Genomic DNA, 24,829 nt, shown 5'->3' with positions numbered 1-24,829 from the left:
TGTGCAATTAAATATACTGTCAAAAAATAAATATATATATAAATATACATTTATTTATATATATATTTATTTTAACAGTATATTTAATTGCAAAATGATGGAATCGTTTACATTTAATTATTGAACAATAAAAGGCACTTTATTAGACAGAAAATGTGTTTTATTAATTCAATATATTAACCATGAGACACATCGGCATTAGTGCAGAGGATCGCAAACCCCGGTAATAGCGAATCCTGTAAACTGTGTTCCCTGCTTTCCCAGATGCATCCAGAGGTGTTTCCATCACTTTCTTAACATTTTATTTGTTATTTTAAGTTGAACCAGATTTCCAAGTAAATGACCGTATGTTTTGAGCCGCATGTCTATTTTTTCCCACGGCCGGAGTTTCACCCGCACATTTACAGCCGCATAAAAAATACAGCCGCACAGTTACAGCGTGTGAACCCAGCCTCATCCTAGACGCTCCCTATACTGCGCCCATATACAGCAGCCGTGTATGGATACATCCCAGACGCTCCCTATACTGCGCCCATATACAGCAGCCGTGTACGGATACATCCCAGACGCTCCCTATACTGCGCCCATATACAGCAGCCGTGTACGGATACACCCCAGACGCTCTCTATACTGTGCCCACATTTACAGCAGCCGTGTATGGATACATCCCAGACGCTCCCTATACTGCGCCCATATAAAGCAGCCATGTACGGATACATCCCAGACGCTCCCTATACTGTTCCCATATACAGCAGCCATGTACGGATACATCCCAGACGCTCCCTATACTGTTCCCACATACAGCAGCCGTGTACGGATACATCCCAGACGCTCCCTATACTGTTCCCATATACAGCAGCCGTGTACGGATACATCGGGACGCACCCTATATTGCACCCATATACAGCAGCTGTGTACGGATACATCCCAGACGCTCCCTATACTGCGCCCATATACAGCAGCCGTGTAAGGATAATTCGGGACGCACCCTATACTGCGCCCATATACAGCAGCCGTGTACGGATACATCCCAGACGCTCCCTATACTGCGCCCATATACAGCAGCCGTGTACGGATACATCCTAGACGCTCCCTATACTGCGCCCATATACAGCAGCCGTGTACGGATACACCCCAGACGCTCTCTATACTGTGCCCACATTTACAGCAGCCGTGTATGGATACATCCCAGACGCTCCCTATACTGCGCCCATATAAAGCAGCCATGTACGGATACATCCCAGACGCTCCCTATACTGTTCCCATATACAGCAGCCGTGTACGGATACATCGGGACGCACCCTATATTGCACCCATATACAGCAGCCGTGTACGGATACATCCCAGACGCTCCCTATACTGCGCCCATATACAGCAGCCGTGTATGGATACATCCCAGACGCTCCCTATACTGCGCCCATATACAGCAGCCGTGTACGGATACATCCCAGACGCTCCCTATACTGCGCCCATATACAGCAGCCGTGTACGGATACACCCCAGACGCTCTCTATACTGTTCCCATATACAGCAGCCGTGTACGGATACATCGGGACGCACCCTATATTGCACCCATATACAGCAGCCGTGTACGGATACATCCCAGACGCTCCCTATACTGCGCCCATATACAGCAGCTGTGTACGGATACATCCCAGACGCTCCCTATACTGCGCCCATATACAGCAGCCGTGTACAGATACATTCCAGACACTCCGTATATTGCGCCCATATTTACAGCAGCCGTGTACAGATACATCCCAGATGCTCCTTATATTGCGCCCATATTTACAGCAGCTGTGTACGAATACATCCCAGACGCTCTCTATACTGCGTCCATATTCAGCAGCCGTGTACGGATACATCCCAGACGCTCCCTATACTCCACCCATATACAGCAGCTGTGTACGGATACATCCCAGACGCTCTTTATACCGTGCCCATATACAGCAGCCGTGTACGGATACATCCCAGATGCTCCCTATACTGCGCCCATATACAGCAGCCGTATACGGATACATCCCTGACGCTCCCTATACTGCGCCCATATACAACAGCCGTGTACGGATACATCCCAGACGCTCCCTATACTGCGCCCATATACAGCAGCCGTGTACGGATACATCCCAGACGCTCTCTATACTGCGCCCACATACAGCAGCCGTGTACGGATACATCCCAGACGCTCCCTATACTGCGCCCACATACAGCAGCTGTGTACGGATACATCCCAGACGCTCTCTATACTGCGCCCACATACAGCAGCCGTGTACGGATACATCCCAGACGCTCCCTATACTGCGCCCTTATACAGCCGCCTGTACGGATACATCCCAGACGCTCCCTATACTGCGCCCATATACAGCAGCCGTGTACGGATACATCCCAGACGCTCCCTATACTGCACCCATATACAGCAGCCGTGTACGGATACATCCCAGACGCTCTCTATACTGCGCCCATATTTACAGCAGCCGTGTACAGATACATCCCAGACACTCCTTATACTGCACCCATATACAGCAGCCGTGTACGGATACATCCCAGGCGCTCCCTATACTGCACCCATATACAGCAGCCGTGTACGGATACATCCCAGACACTCCCTATACTGCGCCCATATACAGCCGTGTACGGATTCATCCCAGACGCTCCCTATACTGCGCCCATATACAGCCGCCTGTACGGATACATCCCAGACACTCCCTATACTGCGCCCATATACAGCAGCCGTGTACGGATACATCCAAGACGCTCCCTATACTGCGCCCATATTTACAGCATCCGTGTACAGATACATCCCAGACACTCCTTATACTGCACCCATATACAGCAGCCGTGTACGGATACATCCCAGACGCTCCCTATACTGCACCCATATTTACAGCAGCCGTGTACGGATACATCGGGACGCTCCCTATACTGCGCCCATATTTACAGCCGTGTACGGATACATCCCAGACACTCCCTATACTGCGCCCATATACAGCAGCCGTGTACGGATACATCCCAGACGCTCCCTATACTGCACCCATATACAGCAGCCGTGTACGGATACATCCCAGACGCTCTCTATACTGCGCCCATATTTACAGCAGCCGTGTACAGATACATCCCAGACACTCCTTATACTGCACCCATATACAGCAGCCGTGTACGGATACATCCCAGGCGCTCCCTATACTGCACCCATATACAGCAGCCGTGTACGGATACATCCCAGACACTCCCTATACTGCGCCCATATACAGCCGTGTACGGATTCATCCCAGACGCTCCCTATACTGCGCCCATATACAGCCGCCTGTACGGATACATCCCAGACACTCCCTATACTGCGCCCATATACAGCAGCCGTGTACGGATACATCCAAGACGCTCCCTATACTGCGCCCATATTTACAGCAGCCGTGTACAGATACATCCCAGACACTCCTTATACTGCACCCATATACAGCAGCCGTGTACGGATACATCCCAGACGCTCCCTATACTGCACCCATATTTACAGCAGCCGTGTACGGATACATCGGGACGCTCCCTATACTGCGCCCATATTTACAGCCGTGTACGGATACATCCCAGACACTCCCTATACTGCGCCCAAATACAGCAGCCGTGTACGGATACATCCCAGATATACCCTGTATATGTTCCTTATAGTGAGGCACGGGGCTGTATATACCCTGTATATGTTCCTTATAGTGAGGCACCGGCTGTATATACCCTGTATATGTTCCTTATAGTGAGGCATGGGGCTGTATATACCCTGTATATGTTCCTTATAGTGAGGCACAGGGCTGTATATATCCTGTATATGTTCTGTATATAAGACGCCTGTATAATGTAATGGGCCCATAAATCATCAGGTAACCGTGGACGCTAAATGCGCTTTTCTTCCGGAGACTTCAGCGAGTTCATTATCCAGGGAGCCAGAACACTAATAATTTGACTAATTCCATATTTATCATCCCAATTAGGGGAATGTGGCGGATTTGCACTTTTTGTGCCTCCTCTCTTCCATCTTCCTATAATGCGTCTTATTGTAGGATGAAATCCGCGCCGTTCCCTTGTGTTCTTCTCGTCATTACTAAAAGCCTCAGACACAAATAACTAGCGGCCGCCATTCTGCTGTGTCAGCAAAGACAAACTTTCTGTGAACGCTTCATTTAGAGAAGAAGCCTAACAAGTAGCGGAGAATCCCCGCACTAGAGATGAGTTCACGTCCCCAGAACAATCTGTCTGACGTCTCATATTTTACGACTCCAGCAGTCAGCAGACGCACGGACCTGCGCTCAGCTCTGTAGGAACCTAAGTACATTAGGCTGCAACCAGCTCAGCAGACTCTCCGGGGTGATCAGTCACATTGGATGGGAGGATTACAGGAGCCTAGTCACACTGGACACTTATTATTTTATACCAAATCAAACCAAATTGCATCTGAGAACTTCAAGTTTCATCATAATTAGTGTTGAGCGAGCATGCCGATCTAGTATAGTGATCAGTGAGGTATAGTGATCAGTGAGGTATAGTGCCCGATCTAGTATAGTGATCAGTGAGGTATAGTGCCCGATCTAGTATAGTGCTCAGTGAGGTATAGTGCCCGATCTAGTATAGTGATCAGTGAGGTATAGTGCCCGATCTAGTATAGTGATCAGTGAGGTATAGTGCCCGATCTAGTATAGTGATCAGTGAGGTATAGTGCCCGATCTAGTATAGTGATCAGTGAGGTATAGTGCCCGATCTAGTATAGTGATCAGTGAGGTATAGTGCCCGATCTAGTATAGTGATCAGTGAGGTATAGTGCCCGATCTAGTATAGTGCTCAGTGAGGTATAGTGCCCGATGCAGTATAGTGCTCAGTGAGGTATAGTGATCAGTGAGGTATAGTGCCCGATGCAGTATAGTGATCAGTGAGGTATAGTGCCCAATCTAGTATAGTGATCAGTGAGGTATAGTGCCTGATCTAGTATAGTGATCAGTGAGGTATAGTGCTCGGTGAGGTATAGTGATCAGTGAGGTATAGTGCTCGGTGAGGTATAGTGCTTGGTGAAGAATCAGGGTGCTCAGTTAAGTATAGTGCTCAGTTAGAAATCTGGTTGCCCAGTTACGTATAGTGCTCGGCCAAGAACAGGGTGGCCAGTTAAGTATAGTGCTCGGCCAAGAACAGGGTGGCCAGTTAAGTATAGTGCTCGGTCAAGAATAGTGCTCGGTTAAGAATCAGGGTACTCAATTAAGTATAGTGCTCGGTCAAATATAGTGCCCGTTCAAGTATAGTGCCTGGTCAAATATAGTGCCCGTTCAAGTATAGTGCCCGGTCAAATATAGTGCCCGTTCAAGTATAGTGCCCGGTCAAGTATAGTGCTCAGTCAAGTATAGTGCCCGGTCAAGTATAGTGCTCAGTCAAGTATAGTGCTCAGTCAAGTATAGTGCTCAGTCAAGTATAGTGCTCAGTCAAGTATAGTGCTCAGTCAAGTATAGTGCTCAGTCAAGAATCAGGATGCTCAATTAAGTATAGTGCCTGGTCAAGTATAGTGCCCGGTTAAGTATAGTGCTTGGTCTAGTATAGTGCTCAGTTAAGTATAGTGCTTGGTCTAGTATAGTGCTCAGTTAAGTATAGTGCTTGGTCTAGTATAGTGCTCAGTTAAGTATAGTGCTTGGTCTAGTATAGTGCTTGGTCTAGTATAGTGCTCAGTTTAGTATAGTGCTTGGTCTAGTATAGTGCTTGGTCTAGTATAGTGCTCAGTTAAGTATAGTGCTTGGTCTAGTATAGTGCTCAGTTAAGTATAGTGCTTGGTCTAGTATAGTGCTCAGTTAAGCATCTGGATGGTCAGTTGAGTTTGATACTTGACAATGAACCGTGTGGTGCTCGGATACAGGTGGCTGTACACCTTCAATATCAGACGAAGGATTGGCCAATGCCGGAATACCGCCATAGTGGGGTGACGGCTATAGGGTGGATGCACAATCATCATCCCTTTCACCATACACGGCCATTATCTTAATAACTGATGTAATCAGATGATGGGAATGGGCTCGGAGCTTTATTGGAAGGTGCACAAATTGTCTTTTATGTATTTCTTGTTTGTTCCTCTTAAATGGCTTTTTACAGCCGTCTGTTCCCGACATAAACTTTCATAACATTTTTCTTCACAGAAGGATTTGTTGTGTGGGAGACTTTGCCTCATTGTTTTATGGTCGCTACCACAGTGAAATTGATTTACGTTTAAAATCACAGTTTGCAGTTTTCAGGATGAATATTCATTTGCCGCCTGATGTAAAAGCAGAAAGAGTCTGTTAGCGCTGAATGAAGGCGGACGTTCTCGTGGAGCTTACACTGCCGTAATAAACGTAATGTGCAGCATAAAATCTGCTTCATATATGAAATGATAATCACATTTCTAAAGCGTCAGCTTCACTGACGTCTCCTTGTTGTGTTAGGAGAGGAGGAAATAATAGTTTGTCTTTGTCTTCCCTGGTAATGTACAAAAATACAGGACGAAAAACAAGAAGCGTATGAGGAGAGGAATAGAACGTATCGGCAACAGTATTCCGAAAACTGTTCAAATAACTGGGCTGTAAAAGATGCAAGATGATGGGGGTTTGGCCCATCTTGCCCCATTAGGTAGACCAAAGATGCAAGGTGATGGGGGTTTGGCCCATCTTGCCCCATTAGGTAGACCAAAGATGCAAGGTGATGGGGGTTTGGCCCATCTTGCCCCATTAGGTAGACCAAAGATGCAAGGTGATGGGGGTTTGGCCCATATTGCTCCATTAGGTAGACCAAAGATGCAAGGTGATGGGGGTTTGGCCCAACTTGGAGCAGCTGCGGCTCTCTCTTAAAGGTCCACTGTGGCAGCGGAGTTGATGGAGACGGTCCCGCCTCAGAACACTTGTGGCCTAGTTGTCCCACTGGCGCCATGATGGCCATTAAATCATCCTTGTCAAAGTCGGCTTCCGCCACGTACTCTTCCTCTACTCTAGAATTTGCAGGATCGGTCCCGTTCTAATAAAGATGGGTCCCCTACTTTTAGATTCTGAGCTAGAAGAGTTATCTTCTGGGCAGTACTGTTTTGAATTTATAAGTTATAATCCACTTTGGCGAGAGAAATTACACAGTTGTTAGAAATGCACAAAAATGCACCTTACACAGTTTTGAAAAAATAGGCAGTAACAAGGTTGGAATCCTGTTTGTGACGCCACTTCTGTAGTGACCACTGGGAGTAAGATGTTATGAGTGGTATAATACAGATCAGCCAGAGATGGTAGTGTGGTGACGCCAGTGCTAGTCCAGCATACAGGTGAGGTGCTGGTACCTGCTTTGTAGAGTGTCTGACTGTATCCCACTGAAATGGTCGGTGACCTGCCAGGCTTTGATGGGTCCCTTGGGCTCTTGTCATGGTAGTCCGGAGTGGCAACTGACCCACCCGGACTATTGATACCGCCACCCACAGAAAGGGGAGAAATAACTCAAGATGTGTAGTGAAGGTGTATAGGTGCTGGTGTGTAGGAAGAGATTACTGAGTCCCAGTGAATAAATAACAGCTTTACTGTACAGTCTCTGAATAGCATAAAACACATTGGCAGCAAATAGACAATCCTTATACAGACTTCAGTGCTCGACCTGGTTTGTGCTGCAGAGATACTTGCAGAAATAGGACATAGTAGAGGTAGGTGTAGCGGTGCTTGGGGAGTTTAGAGTAGAGCAGTGTAGAGGAGAGGAGTTTGTCAAAGGAGTCCTAACCCAATGTAGTACTTAAATACTTAAAGGGAACCAATCACGCCGAAATTGCCCCCATTGATAAGGAAACGTGCTGGTACATCAGCCAGCACGCTTCCCAAACATCCCCCTGTCCCCTCCGTCCCCTCTTTTGTTAGCCCGTAATCTTACTTTTGTGATGTCCCGCGCCGTATGCTAATCAGCCCCAAGTAGTCAAGGTGGGCTGAACTAGTCAAGGTGGGCTGAACTAGTCACGGTCCTGGGCGCTGTAATCATGCCCAGAGGGGCGTGATTCAAAGACCTTCGCTCCGCCGATGTCATCTCTGGCCCGCGCTCACGTCTTTCGCATGCGCAGTACGGCGGGAGAAGACGCTGACGTACTGCGCGTGCGCGGCGTGCGGAAGAAGTCGGCGTTGGAACGCAAGCGCCGCCGACGTCTTCCGCACGCCGCGCACGCGCAGTACGTCAGCGTCTTCTCCCGCCGTACTGCGCATGCGCGGCATGCGAAAGACGCGGCGCGCCGCCAACGTGAACGCGGGCCAGAGATGACATCGGCGGAGCGAAGGTCTTTGAATCACGCCCCTCTGGGCGTGATTACAGCGCCCAGGACCGTGACTAGTACAGCCCACCTTGACTAGTTCAGCCCACCTTGACTAGTTCAGCCCACCTTGACTAGTTCAGCCCACCTTGACTAGTTCAGCCCACCTTGACTACTTGGGGCTGATTAGCATACTGCGCGGGACATCACAAAAGTAAGATTACGGGCTAACAAAAGAGGGGACGGAGGGGACAGGGGGATGTTTGGGAAGCGTGCTGGCTGATGTACCAGCACGCTTCCTTATCAATGGGGGCAATTTCGGCGTGATTGGTTCCCTTTAAGAGTGAGAGAGTTACTTGTAGCCGTGTTTAGACTAATGTCTCACCACCTTCTGCTCTACAGTGTCAAGGTACTCCTCCTAATAGGGTGATACAAGCCCCAGCCGTGGTTACCTGGGTGAAGCTAAGTGTCCTAGGGTGTCCCTGTTAACTTGCACTGGGAGATAGAATATGTAGACCTTCTAGTAGCTTTGTTCTATCCAGGCTGGTTTCTCTTACTGCCCTGCACTTTGTAGAGTGGTTCTCAGCGTGGGCTTGGATGATCCTTGACTTTTCTCCCTCTTGTAGTGTCTAGCACTGTATAGTGGATCTAGTAGATAGACTGTAAGAACTGAGTGTCTCTGGTTGCTTCTGCATACAAGTGTTTTTTGACTCAAGAAGCTTTTGTGACAGGTGTGAAACACAAAACACCCATGGTAGGACCCCACACTTGCACCACTCATGTATCAAATCTCCTGGGATTTTGAGCCCCCCCTCCCCCCTCAGATGGGCAGCCTTGTATTTACAACCCTGGATCAGATGTTCTTTCTTATATCTAGCAGCCATAGCTGTAAGGCTGATGAGGAGGCCGCACATAATATATGTGTATATATATGTATATACAGTCTATGTATTGGAACCTCTCCTCATATTAGTTCAATCAGATAAATATGCAACAATCACTCTTGTATTATCAACTCCTTGTGTAATGTGTCACCCAGACAGAGGTTATAGGTGACTCCAGTATAACATACAGCTGGGATATAGTATATATATAATATTACTGGAGACCTCTATGCGGCTTCTCTTCAGTGTAAAACATGAAAAATATGCAAAACCTTCAAAGCCGACCTGAAGCTTTGATTGTGCGGCGATGGAGGTGATGTGAGAAGTCTGTGTAACATCCCGCTACTCTCTACACGGCTGAGGAGGCCAGACCTTGTGATTTATATGACCCCATCGCTTTCTATCACTTCTCGGTTACTTTGTCTTCTGGGTAAATATCAGTTCAGAGTAGAGTAAGTTATTACACCACGAAGGGCTGAAATCTTCTGCTTAAGGGGTCATTCACCCCACCCAAATTTTTTTCAAATCAAGATCATCATACTACTAGTACTACTACTACTACCTCTACCTCTTCATCATCCTCCTGCCCCTTTATCATCATACTACCCCTTTATCATCATACTACTACCACCACCCTCTTTATCCTTCTGCTCCTCCATCATCATACTACTACCCCCTTCATCCTCCTGCCCCTCCATCATCATACTACTACCCCTTCATCCTCCTGCACCTCCATCATCATACTACTACCCCCTTCATCCTCCTACCCCTCTATCATCATAATACTACCCCCTTCATTCTCCTGCTCCTTCATCATCATCATACTAATACTCCTTCATCCTCCTTCCCCTCCATCATCATACTGCTACCCCTTCATCCTCCTATTCCTCCATCATCATACTACTACCCCCTTCATCCTCCTGCTCCTTCATCATCATACTACTACCCCCTTCATCCTCCTGCTCCTTCATCATCATACTAGTACCCCTTAATCCTCCTCCATTATCATAGTATTAACCTGTTCATCATCCTCCTGCCCCTCCATCATCATACTACTACCTCCTTCATACTCCTGCCCCTCTATCATCATACTACTACCCCCTTCATCCTCTTGCCCCTCTATCATCATACTACTACCGCCTTCATCCTCCTGCTCCTTCATCATCATACTACTACCCCCTTCATCCTCTTGCCCCTCTATCATCATACTACTACCCCCTTCATCCTCTTGCCCCTCTATCATCATACTACTACCCTCTTCATCCTCCTGCTCCTCCATCATCATACTGCTACCCCTTCATCCTCCTATTCCTCCATCATACTACTAACCCGTTCATCCTCCTCCTGCTCCTTCATCATCATCATCATCCTACTACTACCCCCTTCATCTGTACTTAAAACAAAAAAGCTACCGGTATACTCTATTCACCTCTATGGTTCCTTTAGTCTCCCAGTGACTCCTCTCCCTGCTCTGCATGAGTGACGTCACTAGCCCTGGTTGCCGGGAGGAGAGAGCGGCCCCTTGTGGCTGGAGGCAGTTACTGCTGGAAGCCACAAGAGATACTGTCACAGCGGGAGCTTATGGTTCCCTGCAGTGTCAGTACACTGTTATCTATTAGTGCTTATGGCTAAAGGTGTAGGGGATGACAGGGGGCGGGGACATAGTTGGTGGAACTTTCTCCTCAAAATTTGAACAGTCCTATCAAAACCGGGACTGTTGGCAAGTATGGGTTAGCAGATCCTTTCATTGGGCTCAATATGCCATGAGCTCCGGGACGCTCATGCAGCCGTTCAGGGTCGTCATTGTTGGCTGCACATTCCCATTTACAGAGTATGTGGGTGATTAGTAAGGATTCTATAGGCTGATAAATTCATCAGCTGATCACTGATCCCCTACATGGCCCGTCAGGAATCATCAATGGAAGAGCCTCAAGGAGTCAAGTGCAGGGAAAACCTCCTGATCTTTTTGTCATTCGGCCCCTAGTACAGGACTATAGCGGAGACGGAATTACTGCCGATAGGGACACATAAAGAGACATAGCACAACGTCCCTCCTCCTCTCTCATCTTCCTTCTATAATAATGGGCATCTTCAGGTCGTACTAATGGCCCTTAAACTAGACAAGGTGCGTCCTAAGATGGAGCTGGAGTAATGAATCTGGCGCTATAAACCAGAATTATAAATGAAAAGTATAAACAGGAATAGCAAAATCTCATCAAATTTTCATTGCTCCCTATTTTAAGGAGAAGCCGGCCCGTCGGTGTAATTGAAACATCTGTCATTGTGACGGTAAATGGCGCCTTCTCAGACCTTTCATCACATTCCTTTGCATTTCTTAGAATGCTAAATTGAAATAGCGTCGCTCTCCGGGATACAAAGAAGCCGCCATACATTTCATAATGAGAAGGAATCGGATTCTTCCCACAACACACCGGACTTGTTTGGGGCTTTTGAAGGGATTTTAATGGAGATTTTCTGCTGATGGAACCATCTCCGACACGAGAGAACGGCAGACTCCTGTAAACCTCTGACTCCCGGCTGCCGGAAGCCGCAGAGCATTGTGCAGGTGGAGGCTCTTCTGTCAGTATAATGGGGCGAGAAGCAATGGGACGACAAGATACTTCTCCATTGTCATTTATGAGAAATTCTGTGCAACAAATTTACTCAATACTGATTGTAAGATGAAGAAAAGTCTTCAAAGAAGACAAGATCAGCTGATCGTCATACAAGTAGCAGCTCTAAGATCCAATAATCACAGTCAGGGGAAGCATCTGGCTATGCGGTGCCCACTGCAGGGGAAATGGAGCGCTACATAATGGTCATTCATCCGAACGTATGGACGTACTTGGTCCACCGACGTGGATCAGTGATCTGGCTCCCAGGGGGGGTGCAGGATCATGGCACTGATCTCTCACAGGTGAGGGTTATGTTCACAATTACAGCTCACTATTATATAGAAAGTCTATAGGACTGCCTATAAATGTGAATTCCGGGGAAGTAGGGGAGAAGAGGCCCTGGGGTCTGACTTTTTGTATTAGTCACCAGTAGGTATATTGACAATCCATCCTCCATTTTTTAAAACTTCTGATGCATCACTCAGATGTGAAAAGCTGGTAAAAATGATAGGTATCCTTTAAGACCAACGTCTGTCAGCAGCACAAATGTCTTTTCTGTCCTGACACACAATGGAGACCATTATTATGATCAGCAGATAATATCCAGAGTACTAGGTGTTTAGCACTGCCAGGAAAGACTCCATAAAGTCCTGGTAGGAGTCAGAAGTATTTGGAGCCATGTTAATTGCATCCCATAGCTGCTGGAGAGACACCACCACAATCCAGGTGGTCCCACAGATGATAAAAGGGGTTCAAGTCTAGAGAATTAGGAAGCCAGGGTAGTACTGAGAAGTCGTGGTCATGCTATTCCAACCAGTCTTGCACACTTCTACCCTTGTGACATGGTGCATTGTCTTGCTGAAAGATCCCATCTGCCCCAAAGGAGACAACCAGCATCTAGGGGTATAAGTGATATGCAAGGATATTTCAGCACAAGAACATCCCCCAAAACAAAACGCTGCTACCACCAGCTTCCAGCAACGGCTGCAGGGTGTTTGCCTTTGTTTCTCTCCTCGCACTCTTACGTTTATACGTTCATGAAGTAGAAAAAGTGACACATCAGAAAGGACAACCATTACCAATCAGCAGAGAAGACAGCCCTTTACCATCCAGCAGAGAAGACAGCCCTTTACCATCCAGCAGAGAAGACAGCCCTTTACCAACCAGCAGAGAAGACCACCCTTTATTAATCCAGCAGAGAAGACAGCCCTTTACCAACCAGCAGAGAAGACAGCCCTTTACCAACCAGCAGAGAAGACAGCCCTTTACCAACCAGCAGAGAAGACAGCCCTTTACCAACCAGAGGAGAAGACAGCCCTTTACCAACCAGCAGAGAAGACACCCCTTTACCAAACAGCAGAGAAGACAGCCCTTTACCAACCAGCAGAGAAGACCGCCCTTTACCAACCAGCGGAGAAGACAGCCCTTTACCAACCAGCAGAGAAGACAGCCCTTTACCAACCAGAGGAGAAGACAACCCTTTACCAACCAGCAGAGAAGACAGCCCTTTACCAACCAGAGGAGAAGACAACCCTTTACCAACCAGCAGAGAAGACAGCCCTTTACCAACCAGAGGAGAAGACAACCCTTTACCAACCAGCAGAGAAGACAGCCCTTTACCAACCAGCAGAGAAGACAACCCTTTACCAACCAGCAGAGAAGACAACCCTTTACCAACCAACAGGGAAGACAGCCCTTTACCAACCAGCAGAGAAGACAGCCCTTTACCATCCAGCAGAAAAGACTGCCCTTTACCAACCAGCGGAGAAGACAGCCCTTTACCAACCAGCAGAGAAGACAACCCTTTACCAACCAGCAGAGAAAACAACCCTTTACCAACCAGAGGAGAAGACAACCCTTTACCAACCAGAGGAGAAGACAACCCTTTACCAACCAGCAGAGAAGACAACCCTTTACCAACCAACAGGGAAGACAGCCCTTTACCAACCAGCAGAGAAGACAGCCCTTTACCAACCAGCAGAGGAGACAGCCCTTTACCAACCAGCAGAGAAGACAGCCCTTTACCAACCAGCAGAGAAGACAGCCCTTTACCATCCAGCAGAAAAGACTGCCCTTTACCAACCAGCGGAGAAGACAGCCCTTTACCAACCAGCAGAGAAGACAACCCTTTACCAACCAGCAGAGAAAACAACCCGTTACCAACCAGAGGAGAAGACAACCCTTTACCAACCAGAGGAGAAGACAACCCTTTACCAACCAGCAGAGAAGACAACCCTTTACCAACCAACAGGGAAGACAGCCCTTTACCAACCAGCAGAGAAGACAGCCCTTTACCAACCAGCAGAGAAGACAGCCCTTTACCACCCAGCAGAGAAGACAGCCCTTTACCAACCAGCAGAGGAGACAGCCCTTTGCCAACCAGCGGAGAAGACAGCCCTTTACCAACCAGCAGAGAAGACAGCCCTTTACCAACCAGCAGAGAAGACAGCCCTTTACCATCCAGTAGAGAAGACAGCCCTTTAACAAACCAGCAGAGAAGACAGCCCTTTACCATCCAGCAGAGAAGACAGCCCTTTACCATCCAGCAGAGAAGACAGCCCTTTACCAACCAGCAGAGAAGACAGCCCTTTACCAACCAGCAGAGAGGACAGCCCTTTACCAACCAGCAGAGAGGACAGCCCTTTACCAACCAGCAGAGAAGACAATCGTTTACCAACCAGCAGAGAAGACAGCCCTTTACCAACCAGCAGAGAAGACAACCCTTTACCAACCAGCAGAGAAGACAGCCCTTTACCGACCAGCAGAGAAGACAATCGTTTACCGACCAGCAGAGAAGACAACCCTTTACCAACCAGCAGAGAAGACAGCCCTTTACCAACCAGCAGAGAAGACAGCCCTTTACCGACCAGCAGAGAAGACAATCATTTACCGACCAGCAGAGAAGACAACCCTTTACCAACCAGCAGAGAAGACAGCCCTTTACCAACCAGCAGAGAAGACAGCCCTTTACCAACCAGCAGAGGTGACAGCCCTTTACCAACCAGCAGAGAAGACAGCCCTTTACCAACCAGCAGAGAAGACAGCCCTTTACCAACCAGCAGAGGAGACAGCCCTTTACCAACCAGCAGAGGAGACAGCCCTTTACCAACCAGCAGAGAAGACAGCCCTTTACCAACCAGCAGAGGAGACAGCCCTTTACCAACCAGCAGAGAAGACAACTCTTTACCAACCAGCAGAGAAGACAGCCCTTTACCGACCAGCAGAGAAGACAGCCCTTTACCGACCAGCAGAGAAGACAATCGTTTACCAACCAGCAGAGAAGACAGCCCTTTACCAACCAGCAGAGAAGACAACCCTTTACCAACCAGCAGAGAAGACAGCCCTTTACCGACCAGCAGAGAAGACAATCGTTTACCGACCAGCAGAGAAGACAACCCTTTACCAACCAGCAGAGAAGACAGCCCTTTACCAACCAGCAGAGAAGACAGCCCTTTACCGACCAGCAGAGAAGACAATCGTTTACCGACCAGCAGAGAAGACAACCCTTTACCAACCAGCAGAGAAGACAGCCCTTTACCAACCAGCAGAGAAGACAGCCCTTTACCAACCAGCAGAGGTGATAGCCCTTTACCAACCAGCAGAGAAGACAGCCCTTTACCAACCAGCAGAGAAGACAGCCCTTTACCAACCAGCAGAGGAGACAGCCCTTTACCAACCAGCAGAGAAGACAGCCCTCTACCAACCAGCAGAGAAGACAGCCCTTTACCACCCAGCAGAGAAGACAGCCCTTTACCAACCAGCAGAGGAGACAGCCCTTTGCCAACCAGCGGAGAAGACAGCCCTTTACCAACCAGCAGAGAAGACAGCCCTTTACCAACCAGCAGAGAAGACAGCCCTTTACCATCCAGTAGAGAAGACAGCCCTTTACCAACCAGCAGAGAAGACAGCCCTTTACCATCCAGCAGAGAAGACAGCCCTTTACCATCCAGCAGAGAAGACAGCCCTTTACCAACCAGCAGAGAAGACAGCCCTTTACCAACCAGCAGAGAGGACAGCCCTTTACCAACCAGCAGAGAGGACAGCCCTTTACCAACCAGCAGAGAAGACAGCCCTTTACCAACCAGCAGAGAAGACAGCCCTTTACCAACCAGCAGAGAAGACAGCCCTTTACCAACCAGCAGAGAAGACAGCCCTTTACCATCCAGCAGAGAAGACAGCCCTTTACCATCCAGCAGAGAAGACAGCCCTTTACCGACCAGCAGAGAAGACAGCCCTTTACCGACCAGCAGAGAAGACAATCGTTTACCAACCAGCAGAGAAGACAGCCCTTTACCAACCAGCAGAGAAGACAACCCTTTACCAACCAGCAGAGAAGACAGCCCTTTACCGACCAGCAGAGAAGACAATCGTTTACCGACCAGCAGAGAAGACAACCCTTTACCAACCAGCAGAGAAGACAGCCCTTTACCAACCAGCAGAGAAGACAGCCCTTTACCGACCAGCAGAGAAGACAATCGTTTACCGACCAGCAGAGAAGACAACCCTTTACCAACCAGCAGAGAAGACAGCCCTTTACCAACCAGCAGAGAAGACAGCCCTTTACCAACCAGCAGAGGTGACAGCCCTTTACCAACCAGCAGAGAAGACAGCCCTTTACCAACCAGCAGAGAAGACAGCCCTTTACCAACCAGCAGAGGAGACAGCCCTTTACCAAGCAGCAGAGGAGACAGCCCTTTACCAACCAGCAGAGAAGACAGCCCTTTACCAACCAGCAGAGGAGACAGCCCTTTACCAACCAGCAGAGAAGACAACTCTTTACCAACCAGCAGAGAAGACAGCCCTTTACCGACCAGCAGAGAAGACAGCCCTTTACCGACCAGCAGAGAAGACAATCGTTTACCAACCAGCAGAGAAGACAGCCCTTTACCAACCAGCAGAGAAGACAACCCTTTACCAACCAGCAGAGAAGACAGCCCTTTACCGACCAGCAGAGAAGACAATCGTTTACCGACCAGCAGAGAAGACAACCCTTTACCAACCAGCAGAGAAGACAGCCCTTTACCAACCAGCAGAGAAGACAGCCCTTTACCATCCAGCAGAGAAGACAGCCCTTTACCAACCAGCAGAGAAGACAGCCCTTTACCGACCAGCAGAGAAGACAATCGTTTACCGACCAGCAGAGAAGACAACCCTTTACCAACCAGCAGAGAAGACAGCCCTTTACCAACCAGCAGAGAAGACAACCCTTTACCAACCAGCAGAGAAGACAGCCCTTTACCAACCAGCAGAGGTGACAGCCCTTTACCAACCAGCAGAGAAGACAGCCCTTTACCAACCAGCAGAGAAGACAGCCCTTTACCAACCAGCAGAGGAGACAGCCCTTTACCAACCAACAGAGGAGACAGCCCTTTACCAACCAGCAGAGAAGACAGCCCTTTACCAACCAGCAGAGAAGACAGCCCTTTACCAACCAGCAGAGAAGACAGCCCTTTACCAACTAGATCTGATCTGTTATGTTACACACATCTGGCCGCCTCCTGGGTCATTATGGGAGTGAGCTGCTCCATTGTAGTGTGTACATCCACCCTCACGCACCTTTGTAGCTGATATTCCCCTCTCACATCAATGGTACTTGGTGCCACAGCTGCATGAGAACAGTTCGCAATCTGCACAGTGTCAGAAATACTGCTTCTCTGGGTCCTAAAGCCGATGATCATCCCTTACTGCAAGTCTGATAAATTGCCCCTTTTACCCATGCAGTAGTGAGAGATATGTGTGCAGCCTATTGTGCCCCTTACATACCCATTAGCCGCACCCCACAAGTGACTTTCTTATGAGCTGTTGTCAGTGTCAGGTATGGCAAAAGGCAGTCGGACAAGACCCAGACAGTGAGCCCTGAGCTGACCCCGCCCACTGTCCCTACTTGCCACAAGACAGTCCTAGGTGACTGCGGATAACCTCGGTGGCAGTCCCTATGCTCAATAGGGTGAAAGACAGAACAGCAACAAACAAACAAATACAATAAATCCAAGGTCAACAATCCAATCAGTAACGGCGAGCAGGAACAATTCTAAATTGCCAGACAAGTCGGGTAAACGAGAACAGGCTATAAGTCAGGGCAAACGGCAGACATAATAGAGACAGAAAGGCAAGGGTCAGAGAAACACACAGCAGATACAGAGGAAGTACGCTTAAGCCTATATCTAAGCTCTAATAGTCAGTGACTAGCTGCTGGCCATGCTGACTACTTATGAGGACCAGGAGCCCAGTCCAGATCCCCATTGGACCGGTGCTCAGACCCACAAAGACCCTGATTGGTAAAGACACCTGCCTGTCAATGGGAAACACCGCACTGCTCAGCTGCAGGAATCAGAGAGCAGAGTAACCCTATCATTGCCAGGAGCCTAAGAGGCAAAGTGGGTGGGGCTGAAAAAAACAGAGCCCTGTTCACACCATGTTCAGAGGCTTCTGAACTGAGGAGTACAAGGCACGTTCCTGACAGCTGTGCATTGGATTCTCGGCCAGACTTCCTCAGCCTATAATCCTAATTATTAAACTTGTATCTAAATCCTAGAAAGTAAAATATACAAATTTCTTAAAAAGTATAATTAATACTGTAACAAATAAAGATCCATGATCTCCTCAGGAGACAATTTGCTGAGACTTTTTACTCGTTAATACAAGTGACATTTTCAGTACAATAATTGTCGTTTTTTTCTCTTCTTTGGAGGCCGGCGTTATGAGTTTGCCATGAAAATGGAAATTTGAACATCATATTGCTTTTTGCATTGGAGAAAAAAACTACGACATTAAATGTGCCTGACATTTATGTGTTCACAGAAAATGAAACTGCACAAAACTCCCGGATAATTAGATCACTAACTTCTAGCCAGAAACTCCAGAGTGAGAAAACATTTTTATATGAGAAAAAGTGGAGCTGAAGCCAATAAATCCCGGCCGCTCCTCATGGACTGCTCTCTTCTTATTTATCTTTTTTAAATTTATTTTATGCGCTTTATCATTTTTTTTCATTTTTTGTTATAATAAACAAAATTAAAGGCTAATAATGAAAATAATAACCATAATAATAGTAATACATGTAAATATTAATAATAATGATACTAATAGTAATAAGTGTAAATAATAATAATACGGTAATAAGGGTAAGTAATAGCAATGATACTAAAGGTAATAAGTGCAAATAATACTAATGATAATAACAGTAATAAGGATAAATAATAACAATGATACAGTAATAAGGATAAATAAGCTAAAATTATTATGTTAATTTGTTTTCCCTAAGACCCATTGGCATCACAACATATGGGGTAAATTCGCCCCTGCGAGCCCCTGGGACGAAGGAATATTTAATGAAAAAATAACAATTACATTTTAATCCCCTCCTCCATGAGGTATAAATAGGCTCCACCTCCCCCTAGACCTCAGTCTAATTATAAAGAAACATAAAACACAGGGAGGGAGTCTTGTGATGCCAATGGGTCTTAGGGAAAACAAATTAACATAATAATTTTAGCTTCCCTTACGTCCCATTGGCATCACAACATATGGGGAATTAGCAAGCATTATCCCCAATGGGCGGGTTATTTATTACGTCCGCATTAAGAACAGATCTTGCAAAGGTTGTTCTTGACAAGAAAAGTAGTATCCAGCCTGAAATATCTCACAAAGGTAGTCAAAGACGACCAGGTAGCTGCCTGGCATATGTCCTCAAGTGGCACAGCGGCACGCTCTGCCCAAGTGGAGGCCACAGCTCTAGTAGAGTGAGCCCTGGTAAATTCTGGTGGATCCAGATCAGCAGAGGAGTAAAATAAGGCAATGGAGTCACAGATCCATCTGAATATTGAAGGTTTTGAAGCCTTTCTCCCCTTGTTCTTTCCTGCGAAAGGGATAAAGAAATTCTTGTCTTTACGAAAATCACCTACTCTATGTAGATAGATCTTGATAGCTCTGGATACGTCCAATAAAGAAAGATCCAAGTCTTCTTTAGATGATCCAGTAGGAGAAAATACAGGCAATACTATTGGCTGGTTGATGTTGGCAAATGAAGCCACCATAGGCAGGAATCCTGGAAGGAACCCAAGGATAACCTTGTCTTGGGAAAAAAATCACGTATGGAAGTGTGGAGTCAAGGGCTTGAAGTTCTCCAACTCTCTTAGCAGAGGTAATGGCTAGTAAAAGAGAAACTTTCAATGTTAACTTGAAGTCTACTTACTCCCAAGGCTTAAAGGGAGGAAGACACAGGCGTCTCAACACAAAGGATAAGTCCCATGGGTCTACCTGCTTTACCAGGTTAGGCCTAGTCTAGCCTTAACAAAATTCTTTACCTCCAAGATCTGAAAGAAACGTGAGTTTAGGTGTGCAGAGAGGGCTGCTATCTGCACCTTGATGGAACTAGGTTTTAATCCTTTATAGAAGCCTTCCTCTAAAAACTCCAATGACTGTGGAGTAGAAGGTTTAAGTCCATCAATACTCCTGCTTGCACACCAATCTTGAAAATCTTCCAAATACGTGCATAAGATTTATTTGTAGTGCTACTACGAGCGTGAGAAAGAGTATACTATACCTTCTCAGAAAAACTAGAGTCCAATACGGTCCTCTCAGTCTCCAAGCTGTCAAGCTGAGGCTGGAAAGATTTCTGCACAGATGTTGACCCTGGAATATTAGATCCGGATGCAGAGGTAATCTCCAAAATTCCCCTCTGCTCATATTCATGGGCAGGGTGAACCATGACCCCTTCGGCCAGAAGGGAGTTATTATTATTACTGACGACTGATCTAGACTGATCTTAGTCAAACTCTGGGAATCATGGCTATGGGAGGAAAGATATACGCCAGCTGGTATGTCCATGGTATTGTCATTGAGTCCAATACCGTGGGATTGTCTGCCCTGTAAAGGGAACAGAAATTCCTCAGTTTGGCATTGCTTGCTGATGCCATGAGGTCTCTCTGAGGAAGCCCCCACCTCTGGGTTAACTGAATGAACACTCTCCTTGAGAGAGACCATTCCCCCGGGAATGTCAGGCCTCAACTCAGTCCGCCAATATATTGTCGACACCCCTGATATGAATCGCAGAGAGTCTGGTTATTCTGGTTTCTGCCCAACAGAAAATCTTCTCTACTTCCCTGAGGAGAGAAGGGGATCTGGTACCTCCCTGTTTAGGTACGCCACACAGGTCATGTCATTCATCCGGATTCTGACTGCTCTCTGTAAAATAGGAGGAGAAAAATGAAGAAGAGCTAGGTAAATCGCTCTGAGCTCCCTCACGTTGGAGGGCAGAGCGGATTCCTGTTGACTCCAAGATCCTGCAGTCGTGATGACTGTCAGATGAGCTCCCCAACCTGTTCCTGAAGCATCTGTCGTGATGGTTATCCAGTGTGGTTCTGAAAATAAAACTCCATGTTTGACTTGTCTCCACCACATTAGAGAATGTCTTGTTTGAGTCGATAGAACATCATCGCATCCAAGTCCTTCAGTCCTCGGTTCCATACTGTTAGTGCTTCTCTCTGAAGAAATCTCATGTGCCATAACGCCCATGGCACCGCGTCCGCAGCTGAGGCAAGGAGCCCTAGAAAGCATTTATGTTCTTATGGATACCTGACGAGGAGGAATTAGGAATTAAGTCTGATTTCTCTATGTTGATAAGCCAACCTAATTGTGTATGTCCTGGACATAGTTCAACTGAACTCTCAGAAGATCCTGAGTCTGAGTCATAATCAACCAATCGTCCAGGTAAGGGATAACTTTATCCCCTGTAAACGGAAGCGAACCATCATGGTGACACTACCTTAGTGAAAACAAAGGGTGCGGAGGTATTCCGGATGGAAGGACTTTGAATTGTAAGTGTCTTACCTTCCCCTGGATTTGGATGGCGAAGGCTCTCCTGTGAGCCTTCAGAATCGGTACATGAAGATATGCATCCGGTAGATCTATGGTGACCATAAAATCTCCCTCCTGGAGGATAGATTTTACCGATCTTATGTTCTCCATGTGGAACGTCTTCTTTACGATGCACCTGTTTAGATATCGCAAATCTATAATAAGCCTCCAATTTCCGGATGGCTTCAGCACTAGTAACACTGGGGAGTAAACTCCCTGACCGATCTCGGATAGAGGAACATCCTCTAAAGCCTCAATGGAAAGGAGGTAAAGAATTTCCGTCTCTAGGACTAAGTGTCTTTCTGGCTTAAGATTTCTTGACAAAAGAAATCTTGGAGGAGGAAGAGATGATAAATGAAGGACATAACCATTTTGAATAATATTTAACACCCAGTGATCTTTTCTTAATTCTTCCGAGGCAGGGAGAAACAAACTCAGACGTGTTCCCACTGGACAGCTTCTGCGTCAGAAGTCTGGTTTCTTGTTGGTGTCCTTATTCTGCTGCTTCCCGGAACCTCTTCTGGAATAGTTTCTTCCTCGACCTCTGTACTGGTATCTCCCTTTGCCTCCCTGAGGAGATTTTGCTCTACGAAAGGAATCACCGCTCTTATAGGACAATGGTAGGGACTTCCCCTCCTTGTCAGACAATTCCTCCATTAATTTATCCAGCTCAGAGCCAAACAGCCTACCTGGCTGGAACTCCATATTACAGAGCTGAATTTTGGAGTTAGCATCTCCAACCCAGGGTTTTAACCATAGCGCCCTTCGGCAGCGGTTGAGAGCGTACTAGTTTTTTTACGCTAACCTGGTTCCCTGAGATGCATCATCGCAGAGGAAGTCAATGGCCATAATGACCTTTTTTAAGGAGCGAAGGACCTTGTCCCTGCTAGCTCTACCTTCCAAATTTTCCTGGACCTTGGTCAGCCATCTTCTTAGGCTTCTAGAAACCTCAAAGAAGAAATGGAGACTGCCCCTTGGGCTGCCGCTGCTGTATATTATCACTTGAGGGCTACCTCCACCCTTCTATCCATCGGATCCTTAAGATTGGATCCGTCCTCCGCAGGCAGCACAGTACATTTTGACAGTTTGGCTATGGCCGGGTCCACCTTTGGAGGCTCAATCCAGTCCTTACATTGTTCTTCCTTGAGAACATATAAGGTCTTAAACCTCTTGCTCAAACCCGGAGCCTCTTCCGGTTCCTTCCATTCCGCCTGTAACATAGACAATGAAGTCTTACCCACAGAGAAGGCCCTAGGCTTTTTTGAGGAGGACCAATCCTATCCTCTTCTATTTCCTCAGGGTGTATTTCAGCTTGCACAGCTTAGCAGAGCTTGTGAATTCGATCAGCTGTGAAATACCCCCTGAATAATTCTTTCTCATCTTCAGAAGTAGAAGAGGTTTCAGAAGAAGATGATGAGTTAACTTCATCAATCACAGTAAAACTGAAAATGACCATAATCCTACAGCCATAAAGTAATATACTCAAAGGCTTGGAGTAGAGAGAGAAATACTCCATTTGGTCTGAAACTTAGGACACGGGCGGCGAATCTCATTAGCCGCTAAAGTCTTTTGCACATAGTACTTGACCCATACAACTACATCCTGAACATCAGGCTCCTCATAGGTTTAGGTCTGCATGAAGGACAGCGTACTTAGGCATTATAAATATTTTTAGGCATTCATAAATATTTTTATGAAAGAAAGGATGAATCTTATCTGGAAAAAATGATCCTCCTACGGTATCCATAGCCGTCAGGTAGAGGAGTCTCACACTCGGCACATGAAGTGCTTCCTTAGAAGGTCTTTTGCCAGCAGCACGACTGGTCTCCATTTCAGACATCTGCAAATAATCAATGGATTACAATACATATAAACCACTAGCCTGGCTAGAGTGATATCGGAAAGAGACACTAGGTGGCAGCAACACTTACTTTTAAGCATATAGAAGAGAGATCACAGCACTTTGCACTCAGATGTTTTCTATTAGATCCAAATGAGCCACAGAAAATCCTTCCAGAGGAAGACAGCCAGACCTAGAGGTAGCAACAGCTTACCTTCTGCCTTGGACACACAGCTAATCCGGCATGCAGAGAGCGCGCGCCGCTGCCGGCCCCTGGAAGTGACATGGCGCTGATGCCGCAGTGCTGAGACGCACGCAGCGCCGATGCGTTCCACAGTCGAACGCAAATGGAAGAAAAGCCAGCGGCTCGGGTGACACGCAGAGTGCGTTCCAAGACGCACCAGGTAAGAAAAACTTAAAAGCTAAGACCTGCAGAAGCAAATATCAGGATACTACCTGGAGACCGGCTCCAGCGGCATCCCAGCAATCATTACCTGGAGAGAAAACCTGAATGCAACAGGTTAACAAAGCATAAAAACGGAGGAGGGACAAAGTCCCCTAGGGCTAACAGCAACGAAGTAAAAAAAGACTGAGGTCTAGGTGGAGGTGGAGCCTATTTATACCTCATGGAGGAGGGGATTAAAATTTAATTGTTATTTTTTCATTAAATATTCCTTCGTCCCAGGGGCTCGCAGGGGCGAATTTACCCCATATGTTGTGATGCCAATGGGACGTAAGGGAATAACAATGATACTAACATTACTGTATCATTGTTATTATTTACACTTATTATTGTTAGTATCATTGTACGGTATCCGACCTGACGAAGAGGCCACACCTCAAAACACGTTATCTATGCAATAAAGTAATTGATTTCTACCAATCATTACGACTCCCATCAGTGCAGTAGTGACTACTATCTGCAGCATCAGTAAAGTCCCGGACTCGTGCACGGCTGTGCCTCCAGCCTGCATAACCTGCTTCCTATCATTGTTATTTTTTACACTTGTTACTATTTGTATCATTCTTATTATTCTGACTTATTACTAAGGGTAAATAATAACAATGATCATTATTACTGGGACTTTCTTTTATTACACCATTCATATTATTTCTATACTACTAGTAGTAGTATTGTAGTAGTAATATAGTAGTAGTAGTAGTAGTATTGTGGTATTATTAGTGGTGGTAGTAGTAGTGTATTATTATTATTATTATTATTATTATTATTATTATTATTATTAGTATTGTAGTAGTAATGTAGTAGTAGTAGTAGTAGTAGTATTGTGGTAGTAATGTAGTAGTAGTAGTAGTAGTAGTAGTATTGTGGTATTATTAGTGGTGGTAGTAGTAGTGTATTATTATTATTATTAGT

The sequence above is a fragment of the Dendropsophus ebraccatus genome, chromosome 12 (assembly GCF_027789765.1).
Source record: "Dendropsophus ebraccatus isolate aDenEbr1 chromosome 12, aDenEbr1.pat, whole genome shotgun sequence".
Classification (NCBI taxonomy): domain Eukaryota; kingdom Metazoa; phylum Chordata; class Amphibia; order Anura; family Hylidae; genus Dendropsophus; species Dendropsophus ebraccatus.
This window is presented reverse-complemented; position numbering follows the sequence as displayed.